General features: G+C 45.8%; 2 protein-coding genes and 1 long non-coding RNA gene across 4 annotated transcripts in view; 2 read left to right on the forward strand and 1 right to left on the reverse strand.

The window, feature by feature from the left end:
- Positions 1–20,943, reverse strand: part of LOC140460878 (uncharacterized) — a 108,165-nt gene that overhangs the window by 38,515 nt on the left and 48,707 nt on the right. The gene's annotated exons all lie outside the window — the stretch shown is intronic.
- LOC140460883 (uncharacterized) overlaps positions 1–20,943 on the forward strand; it is a 76,045-nt gene that overhangs the window by 22,209 nt on the left and 32,893 nt on the right. The window lies entirely within an intron of this gene.
- LOC140460896 (uncharacterized) lies at positions 7,577–12,997 on the forward strand. Its single transcript, XR_011954381.1, has 3 exons — positions 7,577–7,635; positions 9,148–9,285; positions 11,891–12,997. It is a non-coding gene; the product is annotated as an uncharacterized lncRNA (long non-coding RNA).

A 20,943-nucleotide genomic window follows, 5' to 3' on the forward strand; every position in this document is an offset into this window, starting at 1 on the left:
TCCTGCCTACCTGCGACTCCAATTTCAAGGAACTATGAACCTGCAGTCCAAGGTCTCTTTGCTCTACAACACTCTCCTTAACTGTGTCAGTCCTGGCTGGATTCACTTCACCTTATCAACAGCTCAAGACCAGGAGCCTGGAACATTGGAGGTCCTTTTCATGTATGGAGTTGTTTTTCTCATTCCTTGACTCTTGATATGGTAGTTTACTGGCCTTGTAAGTCTGCTGTTAGGTCGGTTTAACTTGACATTTTTTTTCTGCCTGTCTGCAAAGTCAGGCCCTGACTTCTTTGTTACCCTATGCTTTTATAGATTTCACAATAAATGTTAATTTTCCATTACACCAGCTGGGTACCTTTTAAATGCTGTAATTGTACCAGCCGCCACCACTTCCTCTGGCAGCTCATTCCTTGCACGCACCACCCTCTGAATGGAGGAGTTGCCCCTTTTAAATCTCACCCTCACCCTGACACTACGACCCATCTAGGGAAAAGATCTTGTCTATTTACCCTCTCCATGCCCCTCCTGATTTTATAAATGTTTGTAGGGTCACCCCTCAGCCTCTGGTGCTCGAGAGAAAACAGCTCCAGCCTGTTCAGCTCAAACTCTGACAACATCCTTGTCAACCGTTTCCGAACTCTTTCAAGTTTCACAACATCCTTCCTCTAGCAGAGATACCAGAACTGCACACAACATCCCAAAAGTGGCCTAACCAATGTCTGGTGCAGCTACAACATAAATTCAACTCCTATAATCAGAGGATTGGGAAAGTTTTCAAAACCCACAAAAGACAACTGGGAAAGAATGGAGGGACAAACCGAACTTTTGCGGGTCAGCTTGGAACATTAGGGTGGGGGGCTGGGAATGAGGGAAGGAAGCTGAATGTGCTGGAGCCAAAGTGAAGGAAGAACAGAGGATGCAAAACCGGCTTGAAGCTGCAATGAGGAATATTGCATGTGCTGTACTTGTACCTGTTGCAGTTACTGGTGGGAATCAGGTGCATTTTAAATATAAAAACAGAAAAGCTAGCTACCCCTGACACAAAACTGCATGGAAGCCATATTGTCACAAAGCAATGTTTGCAGTAAAATGTAGCCTGTTAACAGAATGCTGTCTGAGCCCTGGCTAAGGAATTCTGTTTTGATAGCCTGACCTTGCAGCTGCAGGCTGTCTCTGCTCCTCAGGCCATTAGACTGTGCTGCTTCATAGAATGATGGGGATTGGTTCTCTCTGTCCCTTATCGGTAATTAGAGCCTAGCTGAACCTGCAGTATAAGATAACATTCAGTTTTGTAGACATGAAGAAATGTAGGTCTGGACAATGTATGTGAACCTTACGACTGCCCCTCAGTTGCATAATTAATGGAGAGTGGGGCTTGTGTTTTACATAAAACTTGTAACATTCTGTATTTTATTGGAATATATCAGACTTTATTTTCAACTCAGAGGTATTCCCCAATGGCAACGAATAAAGCTAGTTGATTGCTCAAGGTCTCCTCTCCTGACTACTTTACTTTAAACGATTTGACACACGAGTTACTTTGCTCCAACAGTACTAATAGTTACATCGAAGGGAGAGAGAATTCCTCAAGTAGGGCACTCTCAGAATCCTGGGACAGCCCTATTTCTGGTTTACTTCCGAATGGACAAACATTAGGCATTTATTTATTTCTGATTTTGTTTCATTTTTCTTGTTTGATTCCCTGCTGTGACTACACTCTGTATCTGGAATGGTGACAGGCTGAGATTGTAGGTTGGCTTTCGATTGACTGAATGTTTTCTTGTTCTGGAAGCTGTAAAAGAGGCGTGAAAGCTTCAGCAGAAGTCCAGCAAAGGTGAGGATAGACCGACATCTTACTCTGTGGGAACAGGGAGATCAGAGGACAGAGAAATCAGGCCCTGAAATCCGAGCTGACACCAGACTACCCTGTGATCAGTGCTTTGATTAGCAATGCCAACCCTCTGCCTGACCTCGCTTCCCATCTGACTCCCCCCTCAATATTCAGGATCCAATTCTTGCCATCCTGAAGCCATGTCTCTGTAAGGAGTCTCAGACCATAATTATTCATTTCAATGAGTGCAGTTAATTCATTTACTTTTGTTACAATGTGGCAAACATTCAGATTCACCATGTATCATTTCAATTTTTGTGATGTTTAGAATCCAGTTTTGATTGCTGGTATATTTACTCTCCTTGTCCCTTTCTATTGTTCTCTGATGTTCATTTTCCACATCACTACACTGCTCACTGGCCTTGATTTGGATTGGCCATGCTAAATTTCCCACAGTGCCCAGGGATGTGCAGGTTAGGTGGGTTAGCCATGGGCAATGCAGGGTTATAGTTTCATAGTAATAGAAGCAGGAGTAGGCCATTTGACCCATCCAGCCTGCTCCACCATTCATTACGATCAGGGCTGATCTATCCACTGTCTGAGCTCCTCTTCCCTGCATTGTCCCAACTACCCTTAATTCCCAGACTCAACAGGGACACTCGGCCTTGCAGCTGTACTGTTACCTGATAAACAAATTCTTTCCTTGCATGGGAGTATCCTCTCTTTGCAAGGACCTATTGTATACTTATCAGCTACTAACCAACACTATCCAGACACTGTGTTGCTGGGTAAAGTGCCTCAGTTTGCTCAAATTCCTGCAATTAACAGTTTGCTAATTGTTAAATGATTGTAACCTATATAATCAGACAACTCTGTTTCTCGTCAGAGTGACTTGTGACCATGAGGTCGACTTGGCTCTCCCCGTGAGCTCCGAATAAACAGTCAATAACCCAAGGTTTGTGTGTCATGATTACTTATCTAATGCTTATTGGACTACTACGAGCAAGTCACCCACAGCATAATCCACTTCCATCCCCAACATGGATCAAGACACCATCCTTCTTTGCCAGACAAGTAAATGTATCAAGTTCAGGAAACAAAGCCTGTCAAACATTAACAGGCACAGATCTAGACCAACCTTTTCCAGAGTCTGTCCCTTCACCTCGATTGACTTTCTTTTTCCCCTCAGCTCCTACAAACCAACAGCTGAACCCAAGGATGAGAAAAGAAATGGGAAAGAGGGCGAGAAAAGAGAGTGCGGTCCTCCCAGATGTTAAACAGAGGAAGGAAGTTACAGTCTGGACTGAAGCTCAATCTTCATTCAGAGAGAGAGGAGCAACAGCAACTTCAGAAGCTCATGGTCGACCTTCCGCATTCAGACAGTGGCGGAGGTTCTGATTGGCAGGAGGACCAGGCCCCTTCCGGTCCGAGAGGGTTTCCCAAAGATTGGTCTCCCCGTCCATCAGAACGACGAGGGGCGGGGTCCCATGTCGATCTCACACATGCGCACTATGAACACTGCTCACGGCCAATAGAGCGGTGTCTGGACCGCATGGGATTGTGGGTACTACATCAGCCATTACAGAGATGAACTCAGGAGACCCATATGCCCGCTTAACCGTCCTTTTTCATGTGTTAATGACGAACACGCGAAGAGCTAATCTTTGATCGATTTTCAATTGATAGACTGAGTGAAACACTACAGGGGTTTAACTCTCTATTTCCTGTTCAGTGTCAGTATATCACTCTTTATCTGCCCTCAAATAAGGACCGAATCAAAGCCCGACGTCTGTTCCACCTGAACGTTGATTTTGTTTAGTTTGCAGGTTCCAACCCTCCGTTTCAATCATTTATTAAAAGTTATTCGTGTTACATGGGCATCGCTGGTTGGCCAGCATTTAGTTCCCCTTGAGAAGGTGGTGGTGACCTTCTGTAGTCCACACGCTGTACGGTGACCCACAATGTCCTGAGGGAGAGAATTCCAGGATTTAGACCCAGCAACACTGAAGGAACAGCAATGTGTTTCCAAGTCAAGATGGTGAGTGGATTGGAGGGGTACTTGCAAGAGGTTGTGTTCCCAAGAATCTGTTGCCCTGGTCCTTGTAGATGGAAGTGGTTGTTGGTTTGGAAGGTATTATCTAAGGATATTTGGAGAATTTCTGTGTTGTGTCTTGTAGATCATACACATTCCTGCTTCTGAACAGTGGGGCAGAGGGAATGGATGTATGTGGAGATGGTGCCAATCAAGCAGGCGACTTTGTCCTGGATGGTATCAAGCTTTTTGCATGCTGTTGAAGCTGCACCCATCCAAGCTGGTGGGAGAGTATTCCATTACACTGCTGACTTGTGCCTTGTAGAAGATGGACAGGGTTTGGGGAGTCACAGTATGCCTGACCTGTTGCCTGCTCTTGTTGCCATTGTGTCTGTGATTAGTCTAGTTGAGTTTCTGGTCAATGGTAAACCCCAAGGATGTTGATAGTGGGGTGTTTAGTGACAGTAACACTGTTGAATATCACGGGGCAGTGGTCAGATTATCTCTTTTGGGGATGAGTCATTGTTTGTCATTGGCATGGCATATATGTTACTTGCCACTCCTGAGCCCATTGGATATTGTTAAGATCTTGTTGCATTTCAAACTGAACTGCTTCAGTTTGTGAGGAGTTGTGAATCGTGCCGAACATTGTCCAATTATTGGCGAATATCACCACCTCTGACCTTATGATGGAGGAAGGTCACTGATGAAGATGGTTGAGCCTAAGAAGACACGACCCTATGAATTCCTGCAGAGACGTCCTGGAACTGAGATGACTGACCTCCAACAACCAAAGCCATCTCTCTCTGTCCCAGGTATCCCTGAACAATTCAGATACACAACATTATTTCAAAACTAATTGAAGGAATACAGATGAAACACCCCTCTTCTGGGATTGTCCAGTGCAAGGTTTTCTGTTCGGGAAACCATCTGATAAGTGTTGACTGTCAACCTTTTTGATCTTGGCCACACACAGCGCCCCCTGTCCATTAGCCTCCGCCACTCCAGCGCTCCCTGTCCATTTCTACCCCGGCACTCCAGCTCCCCCTATCCATTCTCCCTCACCACTCACAGCACCCCCGTCCTTTCCTCCCACCACCCACAGCTCCCACTGTCCATTCCACCGCCAACCACAGCGCCCCTTGTCCATTCTCTCTCCATCCCCAGGTTCTTGCCCATTCTCCCTCTATACTCAAAATACCCTGTCCATTCTCTCTCACGCCACCCTCTGTACCCCTGTCGTTTCATTCCTCAGGCCCTGTCCAGTCCGTCTCCCCACCTTCTACACCCATCTATTCTCTCTCATCCCACCTTCTGTCCCATGTCCATTCTTCCAGCCCCCACCATCCATATTCTCTCTCTCTCCCCTCCCCCCACCATCTGCCACCCGCCCCATTCTCTCTCCCCTGAAATACACCACGCTCGGAGTCAGAATTGGGGTTCAATGACAGTTTATTGCACAAGGAAATACCGGGGCTCCGGGGAGAGAAAGACACCAACAGCACAGTGTCAGCTGCGAGACCTCTCTCGACCCGAAGCACACGTCAAGAAACTTTTATACATTTTGTGATACAATCGGTCAGGGATGAGATTATTGTCTTTGTAACATGATTTGTTTATGGTAATCCTTGCAGAATCGTTGATAGTTGATACAATCATTGTCAGTTCCAACACAACCTTTGTTAATTTCCACACAGTCGTTGTCAGTTTCAGTGCAGACATTGTCCATTTCAATGTCTGCATGGAAATCCATTGTTGTTGTAATGGGCGCTAATTGCTCTCCCTGAGAAGGAGGATTCCTGCAGCCCTGGCTATTAGCATTTGGTATTGAGTCTGTATCATGCTGTTGGCACTTCTATAAGAGGTGTTGGCTGGACCCAGACACTTCGGCGGGCAGTGTTCATTACTCATGAATATTCTCTTCCCCCACCCGCCTTAAACTAGTCACCTGGGTTGTGAGTCCATTGTGCTAACATTCTGGTGGCCCCAGGCAATGTCTGTATCTGCTCTGCTGTTTCTCTCCATATTGTGATCCAGCGGCCATCTTGTGTGTCAAGTTGGCCAACTGATGGCTCAGTGACCATCTTGTGTATCTGTGTGCCTAGTATCACCCTGCCCTGTGCCATCTCCCACTTCTCCGCCACGCCCACTCTCTCCCCCGCCCAATTTCTCTATCAACCCCATTCATTCTCTCTCTCTCTGTACCCCCTAGTCTCTCTCTACCCCCACACTCTGCCCCCTCGTCCATTTTCTCTCTCTCTCTGTCCCCCATCCAGTCTGTCTCTTTTCTCCCCAGCCCCCACCACACCGTCCTTTCTCGAGCCTTGAACCATCTTTGACCGCTGTATCAAACCCTTCAAAGGACAGAGAGAGAGAGGGAGATAATGGATGGTGATGACTCTACCTGGGAGTCGGGAGGGGTGAGAAATGGCTGATCTTCTAAATTGAGAATACCTAAAATAATATCGTCAGAAACATCGTTAAAGCCAGAAAAGCGCTTTCAAGTTTTTTAAAAGAGCTGCTGAAATCTATCTGATTCTTTCGCTGAAATAAACGCAGTCAGGCCACCGCTCAGCACAGGCTGGAAGGGGTGAATGGGCGAAAGTGAGCACTGCAGATGCAGGAGATTAGAGTCAAGATTAGAGTGGTGCTGGAAAAGCACAGCTGGTCAGGCAGCATTCGAGACTTTTGTCTGAAACGTCAATGTTCCTGCTCCTTGGATGCTGCCTGACCTGCTGTCATTTCCAACACCACTCTGATCTTGAATGTAAGGGGTGAATGGCCTAGTCCTAGTCTTGTGAAGTTGGTTCCAACTATCTAGAAATAGCATCACAGAGCACAGAAACATACCCTTCGGTCTGTGCCGACCAGATATCCTAAATTAATCTGGTGACCCATTTGCCAGTATTTGGCCCCTTATCCCTCTGAATCTGTCCTATTCATATCCCCATCCAGATGCATTTTAAATATTATCATCGTACTAGCCTCCACCACTTCCTCTGGCTGACACGCACCAGCGTCTGTGCAAAAACGTTGCCCCTCAGAAATCTTTCCCCTCTCACCCTAAACCCATGCCCTCCAGTTCTGGACTCGGAGAAAAGCTGGGGAAAAGACATCCAAAAGTTGAGCAGCCAGACAGAATGCAAAAGTAATACAATGTCGAATCACAGGGAAAAACAAATTGTGGCTTTTTTTCCTATTGGCATTTGGACTCTTAACATCTGACAGAAACACCAGCATTGAAAAGTGTGGTGCTGGAAAAACACAGCAGGCCAGGCAGCATCCGAGGAGCAGGAGAATCGACGTTTCGCGCATAAGCCCTTCTTCAGGAATTTTATGCCCGAAACGTCGATTCTCCTGCTCCTCGGATGCTGCCTGACCTGCTGTCTTTTTCCAGCACCACACTTTTCAACTCTGGTCTCCAGCATCTGCAGTCCTCACTTTCTCCAAGAAACACCAGCACCCCTAGTGAGCATACTGCGCATGTTTTCCGGTGTCATCAACGCAGTGCACATGCCCACCGGTGTCAGCAAAACTCTGGGCATGCTCATTGCTTTCTGCAAAAAAAAGGCGCGCGACCTTCCTTTGATGGCCCAATAGGGAACCGTGGAGGACCAGAACGAAACTGGTCCTCCTGCCAATCAGAGCCACCCCATTGTCTGAATGCGGAAGTTGGACCATGAGTTTCTGAAGCTGCTCCTCCTGTTCCTCTCTTTCTGAATCAACATTGAGCTTCACTCAGACCGCAAATTCCTTCCTCTGTCTCAGATCTGTGAGTACGGCACTCTCTTTTCTCGCCCCCTTTGCCATTTCTACTTCTTTCCGGAGTTCAATTGTTGACTTACACCAACTGAAAGGAAAGGGATTGAACCCAGGGAGGGGACGGACTATGGAAAAGTGATCGAGGTCTGTGTCTCAATTGGCAAAATAGACAGGCAGGAGGCTGGGAAGGACACAGCAAATCAGGCAGCATCAAGAGGTGTAACCCTTCTTCAGAACTGGGGATGGGTGCTGGGCTGGAGCTAAAGTGGGGATAGCTGAAGATAGGGAGAGGGTCCGGCCTGATTAATCGTTGGGTGGAAGAAATCAGGTTGGTGGCAGGAAGGAGTGGTAGTGAGGGGCACGGGGCTGAGAAGGGAGTTGGGGGATGGAAAGGGAGGTTATTTGAAATTGGAGAACTCGATGTTGGGTCCTGCAGGCTGTAGGCTGCCCGGGCGGAAGATGGGGTTTGTTCCCTAATTTGCAGTTTGGTTCGTTGTGGCAATAGAGGAAGCCTAGATGTTCTTGTCAGAAAGGGAGTGGGAAGGGGAATTAAAATCGATGGTGACTGGGAGGTCTGGTCAGCTTCTCGGACCCAGCTGTGATGCTCACCAATCCGTTCCCCAAGTTTACGCTCAGTCTCCCCGAAGTCGAGAAGACCACAATTTACAAACACGTGGCAAATGCAGTATCTCAATGTGAAGTTATAGTCTTTGCTGTGAAAAAAAGCAGAAAGTAGATGTATTGTTTAAATGGTGATACTTTGGGATGTGGAGAAAGTGAGAACTGCAGATGTTGGAGATTAGAATCAAAGTGTGGCGGTGAAAAAGGTGGTAGATCGGGCAGCATCTGAGGATCAGGAGAGTCGACATTTCGGTCCCGAGCACTTCATCAGGAATGATGTGTGGATGGACAAAGGGTCTGATTCTGTGCTGTATGACTCTAATCATCTTCGGGGAGAGCAGAAGTGTGATTGTGAAGGTTGGAGTTTAAGAGGAGCTTTCAAAGATGTTTGCCCTTAATGGGAGCAGAAGAAGTTACAATGAAATCTTGCATTTGTGAGACAGCAACTGAGTGAGTGAGTAAATCCGAGGTTTTGGTGCAAAGTGGGAATTCATTGCACTGTGAGGATGAAGCCCTACCTATTGAGTCATTTCTGCTGGTGAATGAAACCAGGCTGAAGATTAGGAGGAGTAAATTTAGGACAGAGATGAGGAAGAACTGCTTTTCCTGGAGTCGAGTGAATCTATGGAATTCTCTGCCCCAGGAAGCAGTGGAGGCAGCTTCATTAAGTATATTCAAGACACAGTTGGATGGGTTTTTGCATGGTAGGGGAATTTAAAGGTAGTTGGGACAATGCAAGGAGGAGGATCACAGATGATGAATAGATTAGCCATGATCTTAATGAATGGTGGATCAGGTTGGATGGGCCAAATGGCCTTCTCCTGCTTCTATCACTATGTAACTGTAACCCTGCATTTCCCACGGCTAACCCACCTAACCTGCACATCCGTCATCATTATAGGCAATTTAGCATGGCCAATCCAAATCAAGGCCGGTGAGCAGTGAGGTGATGTGGGAAATGAATATTAGAGAAAGGGACAAGGAGAGTAAATGTACCAGCAATCAAAACTGGATTCTAAAGATCACAAAAACTGAAACGGTGAGTGTGAATGTGTGCTGCATTGTAACAAAATTGAATGAATTAACTGCACACATTGAAGTGAATAATTATGGTCTGAGACTCCTTACAGAGACATGTCTTTAGGATGGCAAGGATTAGATTCTGTATATTGAGGGTGTTGTCTAATGGGAAGCTTGGTAAAGGTAGAGGGTTGGCACTGCTCATCAAAGCTCTGATCACATGGTAGTCTGATGTCAGCTCGGGTTTTAGGGCCTGGTTTCTCTGTCCTCTGTTGATCTCCCTGTCCCCAAGGAGTATGATGTCGGTCTGTGCTCAGCTCTGCTGGATTTCTGCTGAAGCTTTGTCCCCTTTTTCACCTTCTGGAACAATAAAGCATTCAGTCAATCAAGCCCCAACCCACCATCTCCCAGTCTGTCAGCCACCCAGGCACAGTGTAATCACAGCAGGGGATCTTACAAGAAAAAGGAAACCAAATTCGAAATGACGAGGTGCTCGTGTTTAATGTTTGTTCATGAGAAAGTAAACCACAAATGGGGCTCTCCCAGGATTCTTATACTATCCTACTTGAGGAATTCTCTCTCCCTTACATCTAACTCTGAGAACCCAGCTATGATTTACAACAATATTTACACCAACAGAAGTAAGGCACCTGTTCTCAAATAGACAGAGATATACAAGATGCGCACATACAAGATCTCTCATGCACACACACACACACACACGTGTTCACGGGAGTGAATGCACATTTTCAGAGCTGAGCTCAAGTGTCACTTTTTGTTATAAAACTTTAAGTTCGCTTGATAAGGTGCTTTCCAGGGATTTCTGGGATTTGCATATTAATGACACCTACAACCCATTTGTAAAGATGAAAGACTTAACAATCCAGGTTTGTTCAATGGATCATTTCAGTGACAGGACACTGTCATGTTTTTCTTTCAATTCTGTGTCTTATTATTTTATTCTCCAGAATCACTTGATGAAGGAACAGTGCTCCAAAAACTAGTGCTTCTAAATAAACCTGTTGGACTATAATGTGGTGTTGTGATTTTTAACTTTGTCCAGGTTAGGGGGGGAAATTGCTATGCTAAATTACCCATCGTGCCCAGGGATGTGCAGGTTAGGTGTGATAGTCAGGGAGTAGAGCAACAGGTGTAGGGGAATGGATGTGGGTGGGTTACCCTTTGGAGGGTCAGTGTGGACTCGTCGGGCCGAGTGGCCTGCTACCACACTGTGGGGATTCTGTGAAGGGAAGGAATTCCTGCAAACTGTGTAGGGCAGTGCAGGCTAGCCAGCCGGCCGGCCGCGCCCCACCCCTTCCTCTCTCCCCTTTTCCCATTCCCTACCCCACCCCTGACCCATTGAAGGCGTCACAACGTGGTAGTGGCCCTGTCAGTTTGCATGAAACTCCCTCCCTCTCAGCAATTCTTCATCCTGGGAGTGTGTGGGGGGAGTCTGTTCACTTGTGCCAACTGGAGTGAATCCAAGGAGGCAGCAGACTCTGCAAACACAGGTATGTGTCTTAATTACCCGGGTGAGGAGGGACAGAAGGATGGGGTGGAGCTGTTTTCCCCATCGCGCCAGAGTCTGAGACTTTTATAAAATCATGAGGGGTATGGATAGGGAAAATAGACGAGGTCTTTCCATTGGGATGGGAGAGTCCCAAACGAGAGGGTCATAGGTTCAGGGTGAGGGCAGTGGGGGGATGTAAAACAGACCTCAGGGGCAACTTTATCATGAAGAGGGTGGTACTTTTATGGAATGAGCTGCCAGAGGAAGTTGTGGGGCTGGTAGAATTCCAACAGTTAAAAGGCATCTGGAGAGGTGTATGAATACAAAGGGTTCAGATGGGTCAGGGCCAAGTGATGGTAAATGCGACTGGTGTCATAGAGATGTGCAGCACAGATACAGACCCTTCGGTCCAACTTGTCCTTGCTGACAAGAGAGACAACCCAATTTAGTCCCAGCTGTCAGCACCCGGCCCATATAGGGGCCAAGTGATGGCAAATGTGACCAGATTAATTTAGGATATCTGGGCATCTTGGGCAGGTTGGACCAAAGGGTCTGTTTCTGCGCTGTGTGACCCTAATTGTCTTCAGTGAAAGCAGAAGTGTGGTTGTGAAGGCTGGACTTTCAGAGCATGTTTTGCCCTGACTGGAGGCAGAAGAGTTTGACTGAAGTGTATTGGTGTTAATGCCTTGATGTCTCATTTTGCTCCCACCTTCTCGGGGTCATTAACCATTTTGTGTCTGGTCCTTCCTCAAGAAGCTGCATTGCAGGTTCACCCTGAATTGACACACTTTTTTTTTTTGCTTCCCAAAATCAGACCTGCTCACTCTCAGCAGGATCCCAGTGTTGTGAAAGATATTAACTTTCAGGTGGAGGTATCCAAAATTCAGAGAGATGTCAGTCTTGATGTTTTTGCTTTTTCTGCCCCTGTAAGATCCTGAATCAGCAACTTCAGGAGAATTAGTTAGATCAGAGTGAGAACAGAGGGAAAGGGAGAGTGGGATGGTGCTTTCAATTTTGTGGAACAACAAAAGAATATTGTGCAGAATGTAGAATTGCCTGTTTTGAATTTCTACCCTACACTGATAGTGATGACTTTTGTAATCTCTTTTTGCAGAGTATTTGAAAATCTGAAGTCAGAAGATTCAAAATCAACAAATGAAGGCCTTATTCCCGACACATTGACTCTCCCGTTCCTCGGATGCTGCCTGACCTGCTGTGATTTTTCCAATGCCACACATTTCGACACTGACTCTCCAGCGTCTGCAGTCCTCACTTTGAGTCAATGTCTGACAGTCACTCAGTGCATTCGGACCGCAACAATTTTCAACTATGAGCCTGTGAGAAGGAGCAAAGCTTTTTGGTTCCTGTTTAGGTACGTTTTCAGCGTCAGTGGGACTGGATGAGAGACCCTACTGTTGCAGCGCACTGAGTGTGGAGCATGTAACCGCTATACAGCCTGGAAAGAGGAATTGACGGCAGGGTGGGGCTGTATGCGTGTTTGTGTGTAACTGAAGCGTTGGCCATGGAGAAACCCGAGGAATCCCACCTTTTGGAGAAACGATGGAAGTGTGATGACTGCGGGAAAAACTTCTGTTTCCCATCTACCCTGGAGACTCATCGGCGCAGCCACACCGGGGAGAGGCCCTTCAGCTGCCCTGAGTGCGGGAAGTGCTTTACCCAGGTCTCCACCCTGCTGACCCACCGGCGGGTCCACACAGGGGAGAGGCCGTTCACCTGCTGTCAGTGCAAGAAGGCTTCCACCTGCTCCTCCGGCCTGCGGAGGCACCAGCGAGTTCACCTGGAGGGGAATTGAAACTGTGATGGCCAAGTTGCATCCTTTACCCGGTCTGGCCTACACATGACTCCAGGTCTACAGCAGTGTGGTTGAATCTACACTGCCCCACCCCTCCTCGCTCGGCAAATGAGAGGGGAGAAACTTACTTGGAGACAGAGTATGGATTGAAATTGCTGAGTGAGGAGGCAACACATCCTCCTGGTTACAGCTGTACCAAGGATCCAATTACAAAGGGACGACTGGGTGCTAACCAATAGTAAAGAACGTGGGGGGGGTGTTGGAGTGTATGTACTTTGACCTTGAGCTGTTTAAAAAGCAGCTCCTTTTTCTCTGCCTTTTTGCAGGAGGGGGTCTGAAGATGTAACAAAGTTGGGTCGCAATAAAGGTTACCTGAATTTACCCCCTGGCTCAGACTCTCATTGAAAGCTTTGAGCTCCAAGAGGTTTTTGTTTTAAAGCTGATCAGTTCTTTCAGCCTCCTGCACTAAGCTTCCAATGTTGTCTGTCAGATGGAGCAGTGAATGAGGAGCCAGTATCATTCGAAATTGTAAGTTTTTCAGGATTGTAGAGTGCATCATTTCATCGTCATTGTAAAGTTTCCTGGCAGCATCGGGAGGTGTGGGCTGTGTTCAATGGAAACGAGGTGGAGGAGCCAGTGGGGGACTGGCCTGGATGAAGTTAAAAATCACACAACACCAGGTTATAGTCCAACAGGTTTATTTGGAAGCACTAGCTTTTGGAGCGCTGCTCCTTCACCGCGTAGCTGTGGAGCCGGATCAAAAGACACAGAATTGATAGCAAAAGCTCACAGTGTCATGCAACTGAAAGGATATATTGAACAAACCTAGATTGCTGTTAAGTCTTCCATCTTTGAGAATGGATTGCAGGTTTTGGTTCATTAATATGTAAATCCCAGAACATCTTTTAAGTTATGTTCTTGAGATGACTTAAGGTTTTATTTTAGAAAAGGCTGACAGCTCAGACAATGCATTAAAGGTGTGAGGTTCGAGCCTGTCATACCCCAATCTTGGATCAGACTGGTTCTATTTCCAAAGTAGGAATTTATAAAATATTACACAGATTGACTGCCTGCAGTTTCTGCACATTTTGAGCAAAGTAGAATGTATCTGCAAACATAATTCTGCCAATTCAAATTCACTTCTTAGAGTTACTTGTGTGTGTGCATGTGAGTTTGTGTGCATGCTTGGTAAAGAGTATAAGCCTGTGAGAGTGTTGGGGTGTATGTGTGTGTGTATATGTATGAGAGAGGTATGAATAAAAGCAAGGGGTTGCATTTTGCTGAAACAAGGAAGGGTGGACCTATACAGGTAGTGGTAGGGCCTTGAGTCTTGTTGGAGAACAGAGACATGGGAGGATTCAGGTGCATAGCTGCATCACTGGGAGACAGGGTGGTCAAGAAGGTGTTTAGCACACTTGCCTTCACTGTTCACCCCATTGAGTATCGGGGTTGGGACATCATGTTGAGGTTCTACAGGATGTTGGTGAGGCCACTTGGAGAGTACTGAGTACAGTTCTGGTGGCCCTGTAATAGGAAGAATACTATTAGAGAGGGTTTAATAAAGATTTACCAGGACATTGCCAGGACTGGAGGGGTTGAGTTATAAGGAGAGACTGGGACACTTTTCACTGAAGTGCAGGAGGTTGAGTGGTGATGTCATTGAGATTTATAAAATCATGAAGAGTGGTGGTAAGGTGAATAGCAAAGGGCTCTTCCTTAGTGTAGAGGTGCTCAAAACTAGGAGGTATATTTTTAAAAGTGAGGGGAGAGAGATTTAAAAGGAGCCTGAGGGACAACATTTTGGTACAGGGTGGTTTGCATATGGAATTAACTTGCTGAGGAAGTGGTAGATGCGGGGACAGTTACAACATTGAAATGACATTCGGATGGGTACATGAATAGAAAGGTTTAGAGGGATTTGGGCCAAATGTAAGTAAGTGGGACTAGTTTAGTTTGGGAATCCTGGTCGGCATGGACGAGTTGGACCGAAGGGTCTGTTTCTGTGCTGTCTACCTCTCTGAACCAGAAGTGATCTTATTGAAACCAGTAGAATTCTGAAAGGGGCTTGACAGGATAGATGCTGATAAAATGCTCCTTTGTGGGGAGGGTCATAGAATCCCAACAATGTGGAAGGAGGCTATTCGGCCCATCTAGAACATAGAACATAGAACATAGAACAATACAGCGCAGTACAGGCCCTTCGGCCCTCGATGTTGCGCCGATCAAAGCCCACCTAACCTACACTAACCCACTATCCTCCATATACCTATCCAATGCCCGCTTAAATACCCATAAAGAGGGAGAGTCCACTACTGCTACTGGCAGGGCATTCCATGATCTTACGACTCGCTGAGTGAAGAACCTACCCCTAACATCAGTCCTATATCTACCCCCCCTTAATTTAAAGCTATGCCCCCTTGTAATAGCTGACTCCATATGCGGAAAAAGGTTCTCACTGTCAACCCTATCTAACCCCCTAATCATTCCACATTGGCCTTCTGAAGAGCATCCCACCCATTCCTAACCCCTTTCTCTGTATTTCCCATGGCTAATCTATCCTAACTTGCACATCCCAGGGCACTATGGGTAAGTTAGCACTGCCAATCCACCCTAACCTACACCCTAAAATACAGAAGAGGAAGTGTTGGATGTCTTGAAACATAAAGGTGGATAAATCCCCAGGACCTGATCCGGTGTAGCCTAGAGCTCCATGGGAAGCTAGAGAAGTGATTGCTGGGCCTCTTGCTGAGATATTATCATCAATAGTCACAGGTGAGGTGCCGGAAGACTGGAGCTTGGCTAACATGGTTCCACTGTTTAAGAAGGGTGGTAGTCCAGTAAGCCTGATGTCATTGATGGGCAAGTTGTTGGAGGGAGTCCTGAGGGACAGGATGTACATGTATTTGGAAAGGCAAGGACTGATTAGGGATAGTCAACATTACACTGTGTGTCTCTCAAACTTGATTGAATTTTTCTGAAGAAGTAACAAAGAGGATAGATGAGGGCAGAACTGTAGATGTGATCTATATGGACTTCAGTAAGGCATTCAACAAGGTTCCCCATGGGAGACTGATTAGCAAGGTTAGATCTCACGGAATACAGGGAGAACTAGCCATTTGGATACAGAACTGGCTCAAAGGTAGAAGACAGAGGGTGGTGGTGGAGGGTTGTTTTTCAGACTGGAGGCCTGTGACCAGTGGAGTGTCACAAGGATCGGTGCTGGGTCCTCTACTTTTTGTCATTTACGTGAATGATTTGGATGTGAGCATAAGAGGTACAGTTAGTCAGTTTGCAGATGACACCAAAATTGGAGGTGTCGTGGACAGTGAAGAGGGTTACCTCAGATTACAACAGGACCTGGACCAGATTGGCCAATGGGTTGAGAAGTGGCAGATGGAGTTTAATTCCGATAAATGCGAGGTGCTGCATTTTGGGAAAGCAAATCTTAGCAGGACTTATACACTTAATGGTAAGGTCCTCGGGAGTGTTGCTGAACAAAGAGACCTTAGAGTGCAGGTTCCTTGCTCCTTGAAAGTGGAGTCGCAGGTAGATAGGATTGTGAAGGCAGCGTTTGGTATTGTCTCCTTTATTGGTCAGAGTATTGAGTACAGGGAGTTGAAAGGTCATGTTGCGGCTGTACAGGACATTGGTAGGCTACTTTTGGAATATTGCATGCAATTCTGGCCTCCTTCCTATCGGAAAGATGTTGTGAAACTTGAAAGGGTTCAGAAAAGATTTACAAGGATGTTGCCAGGGTTGGAGGTTCTGAGCTACAGGGAGAGGCTGAACAGGCTGGGGCTGTTTTCCCTGGAGCGTTGGAGGCTGAGGGGTGACCTTATAGAGGTTTACAAAATTATGAGGGGCATGGATAGGATAAATAGACCAAGTCTTTTCCCTGGGGTCAGGGAGTCCAGAACGAGAGGGCATAGGTTTAGGGTGAGAGGGGAAAGATATAAAAGAGACCTAAGGGGCAACCTTTTCATGCAGAGGGTGGTACGTGTATGGAATGAGCTGCCAGAGGATGTGGTGGAGGCTGGTACAATTGCAACATTTCAGAGGCATTTGGTTGGGTATATGAATAGGAAGGGTTTGGAAGGATATGGGCCGGGTGCTGGCAGGTGGGACTAGATTCGATTGGGATATCTGGTCGGCATGGACGGGTTGGACCAAAGGGTCTGTTTCTATGCTGTCCATCTCTATGACTCTAAAAGCAAGTTGTAGACAAGTAAAAAGGCCCAACCAGGCAAGGAGGTGGTTAACAACCTTTGGGCATCCCTCTTAAACCATGCATCTTGTTTGTTTACAAATTAAACATGCTTCAGCTCTTTTCCTATCTGCTTTCTGGAAATCTGGGTGACACCAGGTTTGTAATACAGTATTAACCATTCCCTCCTTACCCATGTGTGTACAATAATGCACATAATCAATTGAAAAAGGCAGCAGCAAAGAAGGAACACAAAGTAGTCCATCAGGGGGTCACCCACATTTCGGTTTGAGTATCGAGGGAGTACCCTGTTTGAGGCCATAGTTTGTGCTGCTCAGCAGGGGGCGCACCTTGTGATTTCAGTCCCATACCCAGGCCTGGCATTTCTATCCCCATATTGTCTCTGTCGGGGTTTTGCTGGGGACCCAATGGGACCAGAGGTTTGGGGTGTCAGGCTGCCTGCTTGGCAGCAGCATCCATCTGCTCATTCCTTTGGAGACTGTATCCATTGCCTCAGCATGAGCTGAACATCTTGATCGCTGACAGATTGATTGGACAAAACAGCATTACTGTTCGTCTGCCCCATGGGGGTTAAAAATCCTCTCCGTTCCCACAAGTCTCTGTAATCATGGGTCACACCAAAAGCACAGTGAGAGTTGAAGAGCTCAACCCCCGGGAGGGGTCTCTCAGTTCCGAGATCGGTCAAATGAACACTAGGATTATGGTCTGCTTCAGCAAGGTTTCACACTTTAATTTGTAATAGCCGGGCAAAGATTTGTCCAGCAACACAGATATTAAAAGATTCTGTGTTCCTTGGAGAAACTGTGTGATTAACGTGGAATAAAATATCAATTTTCATATGTTTCTTAAGAGACCATACAGCCTTAATTACAGAATATTCCAATAAAATGTAATAAAATTACATAATGGAAACAGGTTAACCCAATGATATTTCCTGGGAAATAATGTTGTTTCACACGCATTATCTCCTCATACCTGTGCTTCAAGGTTAGCTAGGATGGTCAGTAATGTCCTATCTAGCTTAATTAGATCCATACAATGAAGAAGGCATTGTTTGCTTAATCTGTAATTCAGTTCGCTCAGGAATGCAGAAATGCAGCTGTTAGCCATTTTAAACACAATGTTAATTTGCAGCCTGAAGCCATGTTGTTCTATTACTTTATATTGAGATGCCATTTTGTGATGAATAAAAGCTCCTGACAACAGCCTAAATCTAGGTATTAGATCCTCATCTGGTGTGGACCTGCTCCGTCACTCAAAACAAAACTCAATTTACAATTTAAGACCATACGTGCTATTCTGCTAAATTAATCCAGTTGATTTTTTTCTGTTTAAAAATGTGAAAACCTCGTGAACAGTTCTTCCAGTTAATCACTGGATATTCAAATTTCTCTTCAAAATTAAAGATCATAACAAAACTGGGTGTCATTGTGGGATTTTGAATCTCAGGGTGTGCTTGTGAAGTTTGAATGAACAATATTTCAAAGTGAATGTTATCATGTTCAGTATTAAGACTTTCTGGAGATGAAAAATTTGCCCTTGTGTGTTTTGCAACACTGGAGTCAGGAAAGGTCCCTGACGATTGGAAGATAGCTGTAGTAACCCCCTTGTTCAAGAAAGGATCAAGGCAAAAGATGGAAAATTATAGGCCAATCAGCTTAACCTCGGTTGTTGGTAAAATTCTAGAATCCATCATTAAGGATGAGGTTTCTAAATTCTTGGAAGAGCAGAGTCTGATTAGAACAAGTCAACATGGATTTAGTAAAGGGAGGTCATGCCTGACAAACCTGTTGGAATTTTTTGAAGAGGTAACAAGTAGGTTAGACCAGGGGAACCCAGTGGATGTGGTCTATCTGGACTTTCAAAAGGCCTTTGATAAGGTGCCACACGGGAGACTGCTGAGCAAGGTGAGGGCCCATGGTGTTTGAGGTGAGCTGCTGGGATGGATTGAGGATTGGCTATCTAACAGAAGGCAGAGAGTTGGGATAAAAGGTTCTTTTTCAGAATGGCAGCCGGTGACGAGCGGTGTCCCGCAGGGTTCGGTGCTGGGGCCACAGCTGTTCGCATTATATATTAATGATTTGGATGAGGGAACCGGGGGCATTCTAGCGAAGTTTGCCGATGATACAAAGTTAGGTGGACTGGCAGGTAGTACTGAGGAAGTGGGGAGGCTACAGAAGGATCTAGACAGGTTGGGAGAGTGGTCCAGGAAATGGCTGATGGAATTTAACGTGAGCAAGTGCGAGGTCTTGCACTTTGGCAAAAAGAATATAGGAATGGACTACTTTCTAAATGGTGAGAAACTTAATAAAGCCAAAGCACAAAGGGATCTGGGAGTGCTAGTCGAGGATTCTCTAAAGGTAAACATGCAGGTTGAGTCTGTGATTAAGAAAGCGAATGCAATATTGTCTCTTATCTCAAGAGGGTTGGAATATAAAAGCAGAGATGTACTACTAAGACTTTATAAAGCTCTGGTTAGGCACCATTTGGAGTACTGTGTCCAGTTTTGGTCCCCACACCTCAGGAAGGACATACTGGCACTGGAACGTGTCCAGCGGAGATTCACACGGATGATCCCTGGAATGACAGGTCTAGCATATGAGGAACGGCTGAGGATACTGGGATTGTATTCATTGGAGTTTAGAAGATTAAGGGGAGATCTAATAGAGACGTACAAAATAATACATGGCTTTGAAAAGGTGGATGCTAGAAAATTGTTTCTGTTAGGCGAGGAGACTAGGACCCGTGGACACAGCCTTAGAATTAGAGGGGGTCATTTCAGAACGGAAATGCGGAGACATTTCTTCAGCCAGAGAGTGGTGGGCCTGTGGAATTCATTGCCACGGAGTGCAGTGGAAGCCGGGACGCTAAATGTCTTCAAGGCCGAGATTGATAGGTTCTTGTTGTCTAGAGGAATTAAGGGCTACGGGGAGAGTGCTGGCAAGTGGAGCTGAAATGCGCATCAGCCATGATTGAATGGCGGAGTGGACTCGATGGGCCTAATGGCCTTACTTCCACTCCTATGTCTTATGGTCTTATGGTCTTAACCAAGGTCAGTTCTATAGAATATGCAGACAAGTTGATGTGAGAGTTGAGAGCTGGGGCAAACATCAGAAATAATGGAGGCAGGAGCACAGCAATTAGAGTGAGAAAGTTAGCCAAAAATATGAAAACAGGAAGGAAAGTTTCGTCACTTTGTGAACTTTTTTAAGAAAAGCTAAGTGTTGGTTCTGTAAAAAATGAGTCTGGGGATTCAATAACGGAGGATAAAGAGATGGCAGATGAATTAAAAAGAGCTTGAATCTGTCTTCACTAGAGAGGATACAAGTAACAGCCTGGAACTAGCTGGAAATCAGGAATTGAAAGGGAAGGAGGAACTGAAGACAATTACAATTACCAGGGAGGTAGTACTGAGTAAACTGTTGGAACTACAAGCTCACAAGTCCCAGGGGTCCAAAGGATTTCATTCTAGATCCTTAAAGAAAAATTAGCTGGTGATATAGTTAATGCATTGGTTTTAATTTTCCAAACGTCATTAGTTTCAGGGAAGGTTTCTGTAGATTGGAAAACTCCTTTCTTCAAAAAGGGAGACCGAGAACAGGACACTGCAGACCATTTACTTTAACATATGCCATTGGGAAAATGTTCAAAGCTATGATTAAAGATGTGATGACAGGACACTTGTACAAGTTCAAGGTAATCAGGCAGCGTGAATGTGTTTTTGTCAATGGGAAATAATGTTGTAATAATGTTTTGAAGAACTGCCTCTCCCACCTGTGACTGAGCTGATAAATCTCATGTACCGACAGGGAATGGAATCCGTTAGCACAGTCCCCGCATTTCTACGACTTCTCTGTCGTTCTGGTGTCCTTTTGGCTCTCTGTTTCTGATGAACAATTGAAACTGTGATCACACTCAGGAAATGTGTGCAGTTACTCCCTGCTGCGACGACTATAATGTTACTTCAGTCTGTGTAACTGGTTACAGCTCGATCCCACAGACAGCTCACTGGGGCACACTCTCTCTCAACAAGGACAAAAGACTTACAAAAGTGGAGTAACCAGACAAAACGCAGAAGCAATAAAATGTCGAACCACAGGGGAAAAAAAAATTGTGGCTCTACCCCTTT

This window comes from Chiloscyllium punctatum, chromosome 36 (genome assembly GCF_047496795.1).
Source record: "Chiloscyllium punctatum isolate Juve2018m chromosome 36, sChiPun1.3, whole genome shotgun sequence".
In the NCBI taxonomy this organism is placed as follows: domain Eukaryota; kingdom Metazoa; phylum Chordata; class Chondrichthyes; order Orectolobiformes; family Hemiscylliidae; genus Chiloscyllium; species Chiloscyllium punctatum.